Consider the following 15,768-nt stretch of genomic DNA (forward strand, 5'->3'; position numbering starts at 1 on the left):
ATCCTGGACCTATTGCCAGGGGCCCCTCAGTAAGTCCAAGCTTCACCACTGCATCCAAAATGTGGAGGGCCTTGTTTGGTTCCTTGGAGGCTGAACAGCTTGGCCTGGTGCTTCGTTATGGATCTCTCCATCTGGTCCCATCTGTTACTGGATGAAGTGTCTATGAATGAAAGAGAAGATAATACTTGGCTTCTTGGAACCTATATTTTATTTGTTTGATGGAAGTTGATTATTTTCCCAAATCATCTCATTCTTTTTTTCCCAATGTAACCATTGTTGCTTATTTCTTTTCCAGAACAGGGTTTCTGTGTATAGGCTGGGCTGTCCTGGATTCATTTTGTAGACCAGGCTGGATTTGAACTTTCTTTTCTGAGTGCTGAGAATAAAAGTCTATGCCACTACTACCTGGCCCTCCTTTTTTTTAAAAAAAAAAAAACTTGGTTGTAAATTTTTGTGTGAGGCTGAGTGTGGGCCCATGCATGTCAGTACAGATGCCTGCAGAGTTCAGAAGGGAGCATAGAACCACTTGGAGCTGGAGTTATAGGGTTGTGCGCTTCCCAACATGTTGATGGAAACACACTGGAATCCTTTGCCAGAGTAGTGCCTTCCTGATCTTAGCTACAAGGCCCTTTCTCCGAGTCCCAGCCATGTTAATCTTGACAACTAGGTTGATAGTGATGTAATTTTGCTGCCCGGACTTTGTTTTCTAATAAGGCTATTCTTGCTAGAGCAGTATACTGATAGTCTACTAGACATTTGTCTCAGAACCAAATTGTTGACAAAAATTAATTGCATACAATGATGAAAAATAAAATAAAATATTAAATAGGTATTGTTCATTAGAGATCCTGGAGTCTAAGGCTCTACGATATTAAACAATTTTCTTAGATAACATTTCTGAGAATCACTAGATATAGAATTTTTCTCCATATCAGTTCATGGTCAGTTTCCTAAAAATTGAATATAAAATATTTAAAAATGTAGTGAGAATGAGAAAAAATAATGAGAAACTAAAATAAACCATATATCATTTTTCATATACATGCATATTTATGAATGCATATAATTATTTGTATTTTAAAAATATAAATACATCTACAACCCTGATATAAATAGTCCAGGTAAATAATTTCCGATCTCTCACAGACTTGTTTTTCAGATATACACTTCACATACTCTATAGCAATTCATGTATGTGCATATGCACATCAGCTTTGATTTAAAATGTATGTTAATTATTATTTTAATTCAGAAATAAGATATCTGGTGTTTCATTTTGAGACCAGTTCATTATTTTGTAGAAATATTCATAATCAGTACATGTAGAACTTCACTTGAAAGCAATTGTGATGATTATATTTCTAGGGACATAATTTATTTAAGTGGCATAGCAATGCTATTTATTTCTAAGCAACAGAAAATATGATTTAGTCATTCACTAACTGAGCTAATTAGATTTTTGCCCTAATGGAGAGACTTCAAGTAATTTCATGAAAAATCTTAAAGAGTGGGAGGTACCATAAAACCCTGAAATACACGAAGAGGGTTCAATGCATTTTAAACATTTATTTTATTATTTTAAATGTGTGTGTGTGTGTGTGTGTGTGTTTGTGTGTGTTGTGTTGTTTGGTGTGTATGCAGGTACCTATGAGGCCAGAAGAGAGGCCTGATATCCTGGAATTGGAGCTGCAGGTACATGTGAGTCTCACCCTCATTGGTGCAGAAAATCAAACTCTTTGCAAGAGTAACAAACACTCTTCACTGCTGTGATACCTCAGACACAATGCTTTGGAAGTTTTGACAGTTAGTTTGTGTTTTACCTATGCCAGTATATGACAAACACAACATTACAAAGTCAGGGTTTTGACTCATAACACGTTGTTGGCGATCTTTACTTGAATTTCATGGGAAATTTAAAAAGGAACATCATTACACATTGTATTTGGGATACACTATGGTCGTCTCACTTTCGTTGTTCTGATTCTGAGAAGCTGCAAGCTGCTGTTGCCATGTCAAATTCTTACTGTTATACACGGACAAGTCACAGTCCTTTATTAGATAAAACTGCATTTTTTTCTTCTTCATTCAAGATTGCTGTTGCTATGTGTAAACACCTACCCTTACATAGAATCTCTGACAGATCCTGCCTTGTGTTTGCTCAATAATTAGTCTGCATGCTTTCCATTTTTAATGAAACAATGCTTTCATAACATTCTCAATTCAAGAGAAAATGTGAGCACAAGTAAAGCCTTTGAGGTTATTAAAGTACACTTACTCAAATTGAATGCAATTTAGAAATAATATTTTTTATTAGTTGAGAATTTTATACATATTTTGAACACATGTGCCCCCTACTATAACTCCTTCCATAAACACCCTCTTTATCCATCCATCCATCCATCCATCCATCCATCCATCCTTTCCCACCCAAATCTGAGTTTTCTACTGCCTCCTACCTTGAGCCCTTTCTGTGTAGTGAGTGGAGTCTGCCCTAACATGTGATAGACATACCAGCAGTCACAGCATGAAGAAAAGCAGGCGCTCTCTCTCCCTTCCTCCCTCCCTCTCTCCCTCCCTCCCTCCCTCTCTCTCTCTCTCTCTCTCTCTCTCTCTCTCTCTCTCTCTCTCTCTCTCTCTCTCTCTCTCTCCAACTATCAAATATCAGGAACTCTTCAGCAAGGGGTGGAATTTTGTGCTGGAATCTTCTTCTGGCTTTAGTCTGCACAGGTGTTGTGCAGGCTATCGCAATCACTATGAGTTCCTCCGTGCAGCTGCCCTCTTCTATCTGGAAAATACTCTTTCTTTGAAGGTTTTTTTTCCAGTTATGACTCTTCAAATTCTTTTGTTCCCTCTTCTTGGAAGATTCCCTAAACTTTGGGGAAAGGGATGTGATATGTGTGTCATGTTTAGGGAGAATTTTACAGTCTCTTATTTCCTGGACATTGGCGAGTAAAGGTCTCTGTGTTAATTTACTTCTGCGGCAAGAAGCTTCAACAATGAGAGTTTTAAGATGCTCTGTTATATGTGTAATCCAACAAGTCATTAGGAGTAATTTTAATAATAATAATTATAATAATAATTTAATAATTATAATTATAATAATAATTTGATAATAATTATAATAACAAATACCTAGTCCCAGGTGCTTAGCACCTTTTACAGTACCAAGAATGGGTCTTATCTCATGGAGCAGGCAATAGGTACAATGTGAATGTGAATGAATGCCCTAGAACATTTATGTGACTTTTTCAAGATTCACAGATAGATAAGAGTGATAGTTACTTTTTTATTAGCCTAGTTAACGCCTTCTAGAATCATAAGTGGAAAGAAACTTTCAGTTTGAATTTTCTATATTCTGTGTCTCAAGTATGTGGTGTCTTTCACAATAGAAACTTACCCTCAAGTTCGGGAGAATATAAGAACATTGACAACAGTTTATAATGTTAGGGGATCTATGTAAGCCCCTTGGCCAACAATTCAAAAAGAGGCAACCCATTCCTAGTACCTGGGATTTATTAGTGAACATGAGATGTCTCATTGGGATATTCTGTCCCACCTACGTTGTAGGATAACTCTATTAAACCTCTTTTTGGTTTGAAGTAAAATGTTGACTGGGTAGGGAGTAGCTTGGAATAAAAAATAATATCTCTTCTGAGTGAGTATTATAAAATGTGACTAATTCATAAGCTTAATCTTGAGTACCCACATCAATGCTTTTAGCTTTTACAGTAAATTACATCAATTGGTTAAATTTAGCACTGATAAGAATATTTTGTTCCATGCTCACATACTTATAATTCATGTATATGTAGTCAGCATAGATGAGCTGGTGTGCTGCAGTATTATATAAAAGGTCTTGGAATTAGATGCAACATTATGGACACATTAAGAAGTAATTTCTGTAGTGTTGAAAATCTAAGATAGAAATAGAAATGCCTAAGTAAAATAAAAACACAAGAAGAACTATTCTAAGTGTGAGTTCTTTACTTGTAGTGTGAAGAAAACACTGGGTGTTTGTTCCTAAGATGATGGGATGGGTTATGAATAAACCTTATTACTACATCAGTATTGCACATATTTATGTCACTTCCAAGCTTCTTAAAATACTGGCTAGACAAAGAATGATAACTAAGCAGTGAATATCCTCTGTTATCAATATTACAGACTGCTAAGTGTTTTGTAACTCAAAACAATATTACTTTGTAATCTTACTTTCATGTAAGCTAAGACAGCTATTGTTTATTTTCTCAAGGCTTAAGTCAAGGTCCCAGTGGTCAAGCACCTATTTGGAGGTTCTATTACAGACCATTTTGGTTTTTCGTTTGTTTGCTGTTTAACTTGTATCCTTTTTATTGTAAGACACAATTACCTGCTTTTGTGGCAATTTCAGACTTAAGGCCATTCTCCACTTTAAAAGGCTGCAACTTTGTTTGCTTCATATTTATATAACTGAAAAATTAATTATCTTACACAGCACTATATTTCATTATCATATTTTAAGATAACGTTTGATTTTGTTGATTACCACCTCCTCTCTTACCCATCTTCCTGAGTCCTTTGTATCCTTCTACTCATCCTTCCCAGCCTTCTTTCCTCTTTCATATCACCTGTTACTGTCCTTGCCGTCCTTTCTCAACCCTTTCCCCCTCTTGTGGTGTCCTTTCTAGTGAGATAACCTCTAACTGAATTTCCCCCCTACTAACGGAAGCAGGCTAGATGTGCATCAGCGAATGAGTTCATAATTGCATTGTCATTGTGTATACTCCATAAATTTTATTCAAATCTAACAAATAATGAAATCATTAAGCCTGCAATAAAATGTATAGATTAGGAAAGTGTTATGTTAAACAATGTAACTCATAGTCAGAGAAAAGTCACTGTTCCCTCTCTTTTCTTGTCCCTTTATCCTTTCCTCCATCACCAGAGACATGATTCATTGTACTCCACAGGGAGAATCCAGGATCCTTTCTCTGTCTGGAGTCCATACCCATAATCACATCTACAACATTCCTTCTAATGTGACAGACTGTATTTACACGTTCCAAGATAGAACAAAGACATCTTCTGTAGACACTACATCTCTTTACACAAATCTCAATCAATTTTATATAAACAAGTATTCAAATAAGTAATGAATAACAGCCATAAAATAGAGACTACATGATGATACCAAAAGGAACAATTTAATGTTGAGTGTTTAATTGCAAGAATGGTTCGCATTCACTTTCTCATGAATAAAAAGCAAGCATTCACTAAAGAAATTCTCTTCCTCATGCTTGGGAGCTGGTTTTTCTACCCTATTGCCCTTTACCTGCTCTGAGTTTGCTCCTACAGTGAAGCCATAGATGAAATGGGAATGTCATGGAGTAAATCACTCCCCCAAACTCAAGAAAAACAGCTCCCAATACGATAGACTTGAGCCTCTGGGGACAGACACTGATGATAAAATTTATTCTATTAAAAATGTTATTTTGTGGAGTATTTTATTCAAAAATCTTTATTCAGAAACTGCTTCTGTATGTACTCTTAAGAGATTATGATGAGAGGTTATTTATACAGCCTAGGTTTGCTGTCTGAGACAGAATTCTTTATAAAATCGCCAATATAAGCAGACCTCTCCTATCCTGTTTAGTTTTTCTTTTCTTGTGTCTATCACTATCATCTGCATACCCTTCACCACAGCCTAATTTTAGTCTTCCATTCTGTCATTTCAGAATTGTAAATTCCTTTCTAAAGTTTTTTCTCTTGGCCTTTAGCCGTAGAAAATGTCCTTTAATTACAAAAATAAATTCTTCTACTCCATGAGTATTTTCTTTCTAGGTGGCCCAAAGTAAATTATGCTTTTATTTCCATCTCTTCTTTTCCAAAGGGATTTCAATATATATATACATACATAAACATATATACATACGTATACACACACACATACACACACACACACACATATATATATATATATCAATTAAAATGTGGCTTGGTTAGACTGGTTAATATATGTTGATTTCATATGCATAAAACAATTTCAAGGTCTGGTGAAGTGCTAACTTTGTAACATAAATTTAAGAAGTACTTCCATTAGCATAGCTTGAGGTAGCCTTAACATTTCCAAAGAAAACGCCAAACAACATTGAAAAACAGAGCACAGCTAATAAGAATAAAAAGACGAAATGAAACAAGCAAAAGAAATAATGAACAGCTTATTTAAAAACACGAGCTTATCAGTTACAGAGCCTGGATTACCTGGTTCTTCATCATAAAGGAAAACTTGAGTACAACTCTCACTGGAAGAACAGTTATAGCATCCATCTTAGATAGTAGCCATGGAGATACAAAGTCATATAACATTTGACATGGACTAGCTAGTCAAGATAGGAGACTTCAGTATTTGTTCAGACATGCCTTTGGCATGACTAGATATAAGTCTGAATTAACTGAAAAATAAAAAGAAGTCACATGTTCAATCTCGTTGGCAGTGAAGACACAAGGTTCAAAGTGTGGGCTACTTTTTCATCTGCTAAGGAGTCAGTTGTCTAAAACCGGACAAGACACTACAAAAATTATCTCTCTAATTCACCAGCATATCTGAGGTAGAAACAAAGTCACATGTTTGACAATGAAAGAGGCGTGCTATGTTCTAAAAGGAGAAATAAATTAGGACAGAATGACACTGGATGAAAAAACCCTGAACTATGAACCTAGCTTTCTGCCCCTAGAGACTGTCTGTTAAGTTAAAGGAGTCTCATTATTGGGAAACAGCTTCTTCTGATGTCTGCTCCATCGAGGAAAGTTCTGATGGCTTCCTTTTTAAAATCTGCAAATGTCATAGATGCTATCACAGTCAAACAGCATGCAGTTGGCTTTATCAGGAGTCATATAACTGAGGAGTAAGAGCATCAACAGCTGCTTCCCTAGACTCTGCGCCTTTGGTGCTGCTCTGCTGCTTCTATGAAGGTCTTCACGGAACGAGTTCCAGGCAAGAGGCCGTGTCTCCTGTGGTTCCATGGCCCACTCTTCATTCTTTTCCAGTATTTCCTCCATCCCTCTCTCTAACTTTTCGTAGGAGGATAGCTGCTTGTTTGTTCCCGGCTGCTCAGCACAGAAATAATCACACAAAACCATATTATTTGCAATACTGTTTGGTCAATAGCTTAAGTGTATTTCTGGCTAACTCATATCTTAAATTAACCCATCTCTATTAATCTGTGTATTGCCACAAGGCTGTGGCTTACCAGGAAAAGTTCCAGTGTCTGTCTCCGGCAGGCTACCTGGCTTCTCAGACTCTGCCTTCTTTCTTCCAGCATTCAGTATAGTTTTCCTGCCTATCTCTACTCTGTCTTATCAGGCCAAGCCAGTATCTTCATTCATTAACCAATAAAAGCAGCACATAGACAGTAGGACCTTCCACATCAAACTTTCCCTTCTCCATCTGTTCCCCTCTATGCCTTCCCTCTTTCTTCTGTTCTTCCTTGAACTTTCTGAGTAGACTTGAGAGTTTTATATGTATACATTTTTTTTATTATTTTCCTCCATATTTACTCCCTCTAACTACCCTTAACCCCCACCCAACATAGTCCCCTCTCAATTTTCATGTCTTTTCTTTTCTTTAAATAACCCCCTGAATCTAATCCATGATATCTGCATGTACATGGGTATAGTGCCATCCACTAATCATAAGCAACACTATGAACTCATATGTGCAATGGTAATGCATGTAAGTAAACATGCATCCAGTAAACAATGTTTCACAGCTTGCATCCCACCCTCTGGCTTTACATTTTGTTTAAAATGACTTCTACTTGATCTGTCAAGAGCATTGTAAGTGCTGATATATGCTCCTTTGGAGATGAGTACTCAATTACTTATTCTCAGCACATTGATCATTTATTAGTTTCTGCATTAACTGCTACTCACTACAAATATAATCTTCTCTAACCAGGTAGAGGACAGCTTAGATCCATGGGTAGCACAATATTTCAGAGACAACTTTACATCCTGACCATTCAGCAAGAAAATTCAAGCCTCTATGGCCTGTGATCTCCCAAGCATTAGGTTTTGGATCAGGATTACTAAGCCTGACATGAGCTTCTTCTTGCAAACAGGCCTCAAATATAATCAGGAATCAGTTGGTTGTGCCCATAAGTGTTACGTTGCTTGATATTGTAGTGTTCAGAGACTTGTGCATGGAAGATCATTGATGTCTTCTCCCTCAACATCCTCTGAAGTACCTTGTGCTCTGAAAGCTAACTATCAGGGAAGAAAATTCCCTCACAGTACAGTTCATTTCTTAATGTTCTATAACCCTATGTGGTGTCTTGAGCAACAAGCCTTATTACATTGTTATGGTGGACAACCAAGAACAATGGTAATAGCCTAAGTTGTAGGGGGAGCTCTGGGGTCTCGCTGAGAACTGACTCATAAGGACATACTCCATATTTAATAACATATCTTTGGGGACCAGCATTATCTACCTATTAAGGTACCTATATTTTACCTTTTTATTCACTCACAAGTCACTCACAAGCTAGTTTCCACAAAGCTTCTTCATATATCCTTAGTATTTATTAACTTAAACATACTCTTCCTTCTGTCTCTCATCCCACCCCCTCCTTAAACCTTTAACCAACAATATTCTCTTCTTCCTCTCATCTCTTTTGCTACCGATTTACCTTAATTGTGTTATGAGAAAGGAAGCTTTCATAGTCAATTAATTTTGATTTACTCTACCTGCTCCCACCAATGGTTTCCCTCTATGTCACCTCCCTTTCTAATTAAACTTTTGAGTACCTGGTCTTTTAATTTCTTACTTTTCTCCTTCATGCCTTCTACTGTCTCCTCTGTCTTAGGGTTTCTGCTCCAGTAGCCACTCTGTAGTTTTTCAGCTTTCAAGTGCTTTCTAGATTAAACATAGGAGATGAAATAAAGTAAACTAGGATTCACTTATGGGAAAGAGCATGTAATATTTGTTTTCTGGGTCTAGGTTGCCTCACTCAGTGTAACTTTGTCCAGTTTTATCCATGTGTCTGTGAATTCTATGATTCACTCATTTTACCAACTGAGTACCTATTGTGCTTAGGTACTCATTTCTATCTATTGATCTTTTGATGGCTGTCCAAGCGGAGGCCATTTCCTACCAATTTGAAATAAAGCAGTAATGAGTACATTTGTCCAAATGTCTCTATAGTAGGATATGAAGTCTGTTGGTATATGCCAGGGAATGGCATATTCTAGATCATATGTTAGCTCTATTGCTAGTTTTCTGAGATGCCCCCAAACAGCTTTCTAACATGGTTGTACTAGATTGTCCTCTTCCCCAAACTGAATAGAGGTTCCCCTTATCCCACATCCACATCAGCATGTGTTGCCATTTGTATTCTTGATGATGACTATTCTGATTTGGCTGATATAGAGTCTTAAAGTAGTTTCAATCTGTGTTTTTCTGATGGCTAAGAACATGTGGCACATTTCTAAAACAGTGTTTACTAGCTATTTTTATTTCTTATTTTAAAAAATATTTAGTTCCATAATCTGTTTTTTATGTAATTGGTTTGTTTGATTTGTTGATAATTAGTACTTTAAGTTATTTATATATTCTAAATGCTTATCCTTTGTTAGATGTATAGCTGGCAAAAATTTGTACCTATTTTGTGAGTAGCCTGTCTACCCAATTAATGATTCCTTTGCTGTACAGACACTTTTTAGATTCATGGGATGCTATTTGTCAACTGCTGATCTTCTGCCCTGGGCAGCTAGAGTTCTTGTATTAGATATTAGTTACTTTTGTTTTTGTGATAAAAATTCCATGTCCAAAAACAACTTATGGAAGAAGGAGTTTATTTTCACTTACTGTTTCAATGGAAGAGCCCAAATGGTGGGGGAAGGAGGCCAGCAGGTAGGCACAGTGGTCAAGGCATGTGGCAGGAGTGGGTGCTGAGTGATTACTTCTTCTACCACAATCATGAGAGGGGCAGAGAAGAATGGAAAAGGCATGAAGCTATAAAAGCTCACAGACCCTGCCCAGCAATGTACTTTCTCCACAATCTTCTCAACAGCTCAAGCAAAGAGGGGTAAGTCCAAATATCAGAGCTGATGGGGAACATTTCTCATTCAAACCAACACAGTCATATTTAGAAAGGCCTCGTGTAAGCCTATATCTAATAGATATAGAGAGCACCTTTTATTTATTATTGTTACATGTACACATATTTATGAATATATGCATATAGATATTTGTGAATATATAAAAAATGTATAGACAATCATTAAGGAGGCTCATCTCTGGGAAAGATTAATTCTTTTTCTCCCAGCAGCCATTAGTTGCCAGTAAGTCTTTGCAGGTGTTGAAATCTGCATAATTTCCCCATCCACATTAGCAGGTTCATTGAAATTGCCATTGTTTTGTTCTTGTTTGTGCAGCTTTTTAAAGGAGACTTCCTGGTATTCTGGCCCTTGAAATCTTTCCTGTCCCTCTTTTCCCATGTTCCAGGGCCATAAACACAAGAGACATGATATAAGTGCATCCACTTGGGATTGCCATGACCTGTTGATCTCTGCTTTGTGTCCTGTTGTGGTTTTCTGTGATGGTCTCGGTTTGCATTAAAGAAGGGCTTCTTTGATGAGGGATAACAGGCACAGTTATCTGTGGATGTAAACATAAGATTTAGAATGCAGTAAGCAGGTCTAGCGAATTGGCAGTAGTAGATTCTTTACTAAGATCAAAGACATCATTAGCCCTAGGAAGCTGTCTAGCATTCTATTACTAGGCATCATACTCTGCCTGTTGAATGAGCCTTCCTTCTAATTAGACAGCTTTTTTTCTCACTGACATGTAAGTGCCAGCTATTTGTGCAGGATGGGAGAGGCAGATCCTGTTCCATTCTTCTGAATGCAGACATCCAGTCATTTTAGCACTACTTGTTGGAGGAGGCTGCCAGTTCTCAAGTATATGGTGTTTTGATTTTTTTGGTGCCTTTTCTAAAATGAGCAGCTGTAATTGCACATATTAATATCTAGGTTCTCAGTTCTATTCTGTTGATCTGCAATTTTTTTATTTTAGTACCATGCTGATTTTATTACTATGGCTTTGGAATATAACTTGAATTTAGGTATAATGATAACTTCCTGGTATTCTTTTTGTTAAGTATTGCTTTGAATATCCTTGGGTTTCCACATAAATTTTGAGATTGTTCTGTTTCTACATCTGTAAAGAAATGCCATTGTGTTTTGACTGAGATTACATTGAATCTAGAGATTGCTTTTGTTAGGGCATAAATTTTACAATTTTATTCCTATCTGCTTATAAACATTAGAGATATATCTATATTCTACTGATTCCTCAAATTCTTTTTCAATATTTTAAAGTTTTCATTGTAGATTTCTTTCTTTAATTAGGTTTCTCTTTAATAATGTGTGTGTGTGTGTGTGTGTGTGTGTGTTTGAGTGAGTGTATGTGTTTAGCTGCTATGCATGAGGTTGTTTGCCTGATTGCTTTTTCAATGTGTTCATCATTGATATGCAAGATACTTACTGATTTTTAATTTTGTATTCTTTCACTTTGCTGAAAGTATCTCTTAGGTCTAAGTTTTTGATGGGGTCAGTTATTTCTCATATTTAGAATCACATCAATCTATATATACCAATATTTTGGTTCCTTTCCTTTTGGTATTCTTTTATTTCTTTCTCATTGTAATAACTCTAATATTTCAAGCACTACGTTGAGCAGAAATGGAAAGAATGGACACCCTTGTCGTGTAACTGATCTCATCTGGCACAGTTGTAGCTTCATTTGGTTTGGTGTTTACTGTAGGCTTGTTGTATTTGCCCCCTAATATGCTGAAGTATAATTCCTTGGTTTTAGTGAAGAGATGTTAGATACTGTCAAAGATCTTTTCTGCCCCTGGGAAGATAAAATTATTTCTGCTTTTGAGTCCCTTATGTGAGAAATTACATTATTTATATACATATGTTGAGCCATATGCACCATTGGAATGAAGCCATCTTAGTCATGATGAACAATTCTCTTGATGTGGTCTTAAATTCTCTTTGAAAAACATTATATTGAGAATTTTTCATCTTTGTTCAACTCTGTGATGGGTCTATAAGTTTCTTTTCTGTTGCATTTTTATCTGGTTTTGATATCTATATATGACTACTTTTTTCAAGCTTATTTTGTTATATTCCTTCCTTTTATGTCACAGGGAATTATTTGAATAATATTGGTGGTCGTCTTTGTTTGAAGTATCAGTAGAATTTTGCAGTGAAGCCATCTGATTTGGAGCTATGCTAAACTGAAAGAGTATCTTTACCTATTTGGAATACATCTTTTCTATCTTTCTACCTAAGGTGGTATATGTCTTTGATGGTGAGATGCATTGCTTAGAGAAAAAAGAAACACAGATCCTGTTTTCTAATCCATTTTTAATTAAATGATATGTGTTGTTTCCTGTCATTTTTTTGATTTTGTGGTGTTTTCTTTAACCTATTCTGATTAATGACCTGGGTAGTTTGTATTCCCTGTGATCTCCTAGATGTTCTTATCCTTTTCTTCATTTTGAATTTTCCTTACAGTATACTCTGTAGACCTGATTAAGTGGACATTGATTCCTTTATTCTATCATAAAATGTTTTTATTTCTTTTTCAATTATAATTGATAATTTGGCTTGACATAATAGTTTGAGTTGACAGTTGTGGTTTTTGTATCTCTCTGTACTGAATGGTAAGCCCTGGATAATATCTCCTTTGATCTCCATTTTTGCACCTTCCAGTGAGTATCTGAGAACACTGGTCTGGGTATTGACATATTTTACAGCAGTTTCGCTTTCCATAAAGAAAGCATAATTTATACATTTCATATGTAGCATCCCTTACTAATAACTTTATAGATTAGTGTTGCATAGATGTTATTATTATTGAATCAGTGTATATTTATTATTATTCTGAGAAGTCTTTATCTTATCAGATTTTTGGTTTGTTTCTGAATATCCTTTCTTGTTCTTGAAGCTCCTTTTATGTACCACATGTAATTTGATTCCCATTGTCAGTCACTGTTGTGGTTTTGGTTTTTAAGTGAAATCTTGTTCTCCAGGGCTGAACCATATGTTCTCTCTCTTTCCTCTCTTTTTGTTTCTCTCTTTTCGACTTGTGCACCTATTGCAGTTTGGATGTATTGTATAGGGACCAGAGAAGGAAGATAATTTATTTATTCCTTTATTATATAAGGTCCAAAGAGGAAGGAGAACGTCAATGGAAGGCTTGGCGACAGCCCTTCCTCTAGTTCCATTCAGCCAAAGACTCAGTCTTGTAAAGAAAAACTTGAGCTCACTCTTGATGAGTAGATACTTCTAAATAAACAGTGTAGAGTATACAGTTTTTAAATAGTTTGCAGTAATCTTGAGAGTTGAGAAAAGTGCTTGGAAATGACCACAATTAGCTCATTTAATTTTGCAAATGCCATGGTAAAATCCTTGTGATATAATGACATCAAAAGGACGTGCCTATATTAAATTCAAATTCTTACTTCAGGTATGCAGTGCAAAAGTTACTACTGAAATAGAGTGTCACCTTCTAATTTACATATATATATTTCACATGTAGCTAAAATTTTTTAATATGCCCTATAATATATGCAGTGACTTTTCTTTGTCAAGTATAACATTTGTGCGTATTTAAAATGAGATTCATAAATTCTATAACAAATTTTATCATAGAATCAGGAACTTTGGCTATCTTTGGACTCATAAATCAACGCTCTGATACGTTCACAGTACAGCCAAAGTTGTCTTCTTTGCAGACACTAGATTTATTTTTAAATGATGTGAATTAAATCCGCACTGAGAGACCAACTTTGAAATATAAAAGAAAAATTGGAAATGGAAGGATTTTCCTGGTTTGGCTGAAGTGAAATGTTCTGTAGCATTTGTCCCTGAACTCATCCTCCCGTGAACAGTTCCCCATTGTAATTCTCTCTGGCTTGCCAGGAGGGGATTATGAACTTATCTCAACATTGTAGTAAATGTTACCTGTCCTTTGAAAGAAATATAATAAATCAAAATGGCTTCCTCCATCATGTTTAAAGGAAAGAAAGAAAAAAAAACAAACAGAACCTGTTGATCAACATTGTTTGTCCTCTCCTTCCTTGACAAAACTGGTAAAGAGGTAAATAAATACAGCAATTTTATTCTTGCAATTTTCATTTTAGGCTTTGCTCATCTCTTGGGGGAAAGAGAAATCTTTTCTCTGTAAATATGCAAGAAAACAAAAAGAAAGAAAAAGAAATGAGAATTTTATTAGGATCCTATAAGTAGAATTCTTCACTTGAGACATTAATTAAAGGAATTTATATTAAATTTTTATTTTTCTCCTTTCCACAGATACCAAATTCAACAATGTAATAAATATAGATTGAAAATCTTGACAATGATTCCTCAGATTTCTAAGTGTAGATAGATTCTGCCTTAAACAAATGAAGGCAAGCCTTAGCCAAACACAGCAGGTCTTGAAATTATATGTATCTTTAATGTTGGCAATATATTTCCAGGGATTTCAACAATAAGCTTTCTCTATGATGAGCCCTTTGTACCTCAGAGGAAGAAACAATGTTTGTTTCTCATTGTGTAAACACCAGGCCTATGCTGACACCATTTATTGCAAAAGAGAAACATTGTAATGCTACATAGCCTGCATTTGTCTTAAGGATATAGATTATTTTAGCTGTTAATACAATCAGCATCAACTCCATATGCTATTGTTTTAATCATTTTCTAATGATAACAGTTGGATGAGAATGTGAAGGCAAACTTAGAAGTAGCCAGATGGAATATCATGCTTTGTAACACTTTCACTGATGTGGTTTAAAGAAGCAAAACATACCAATGAGTCAAAAATAAGATGGTGCTTTTTTTTTTTACAAAGATACATAGAATTCTGATACAGTATTATGCTATTTCCTGATCATTTCTGGTATGACTGGATAATATACACACAAATTGAGTTGTATTGCATTTTAGATTATATTCATTGATTTAAAAATGTCTAGAATCAAATAAGTAGAACTATAAGTATAGAAAATCTACATTGAGTAATATGTCAAAGAACAGAAATATTTTGTTTTTAATCAAGCAATGTTGAACACGATGTCTCTCCAACAGATACCCACTGTTGGTATATATACTAAGTGTATATAGTGTTATGGCATAGCCTTTCAGTATTTCTCTGTCCCTGTTACTGAAGACTAGAATGTCTCTATTTGCTGGGGAGGGGGACAAAGTTGTGTATATATGCATGGGCATCTCTATGGATGCTTAAAGTTGATGTCTCATGTCTCCATTAATCATATGCCACTTATTGAGGCAGAGACTCCTACTGAACCCAGAGAGCACTAATGTTTGCTAGTCTAGCTAACCTATCTATCCTAGGTATCCCATGTGTCTGTCTCTATAGTGTTGGGGTCACGTGTGGATTACCAACCATGGGTTCTGATTATCCAAACTCCAATCTTTATGATGTACAGCACTCATTCTATCCACTGAGACTTCTCCCCACACTTAAAACATATTCCCAAAATGATATTATAATTTATCATATTAAGAAATTGTCCTAAGTTATGAGGCTGGAAGGAAAATACCACTCTATTTAAATTCATTGTATATGTAGACAGAACCCCTCCCCAATCATATATATTTTTCTCATAACTAATTTTTCTCATTTCCACATGTGACTTAGATTTCTATATGTAGAAAAGAAAGTTTATCTTTTTAGCTTTACTTTTTACT

This window comes from Arvicola amphibius, chromosome 4, assembly GCF_903992535.2.
Source record: "Arvicola amphibius chromosome 4, mArvAmp1.2, whole genome shotgun sequence".
Classification (NCBI taxonomy): Eukaryota; Metazoa; Chordata; class Mammalia; order Rodentia; family Cricetidae; genus Arvicola; species Arvicola amphibius.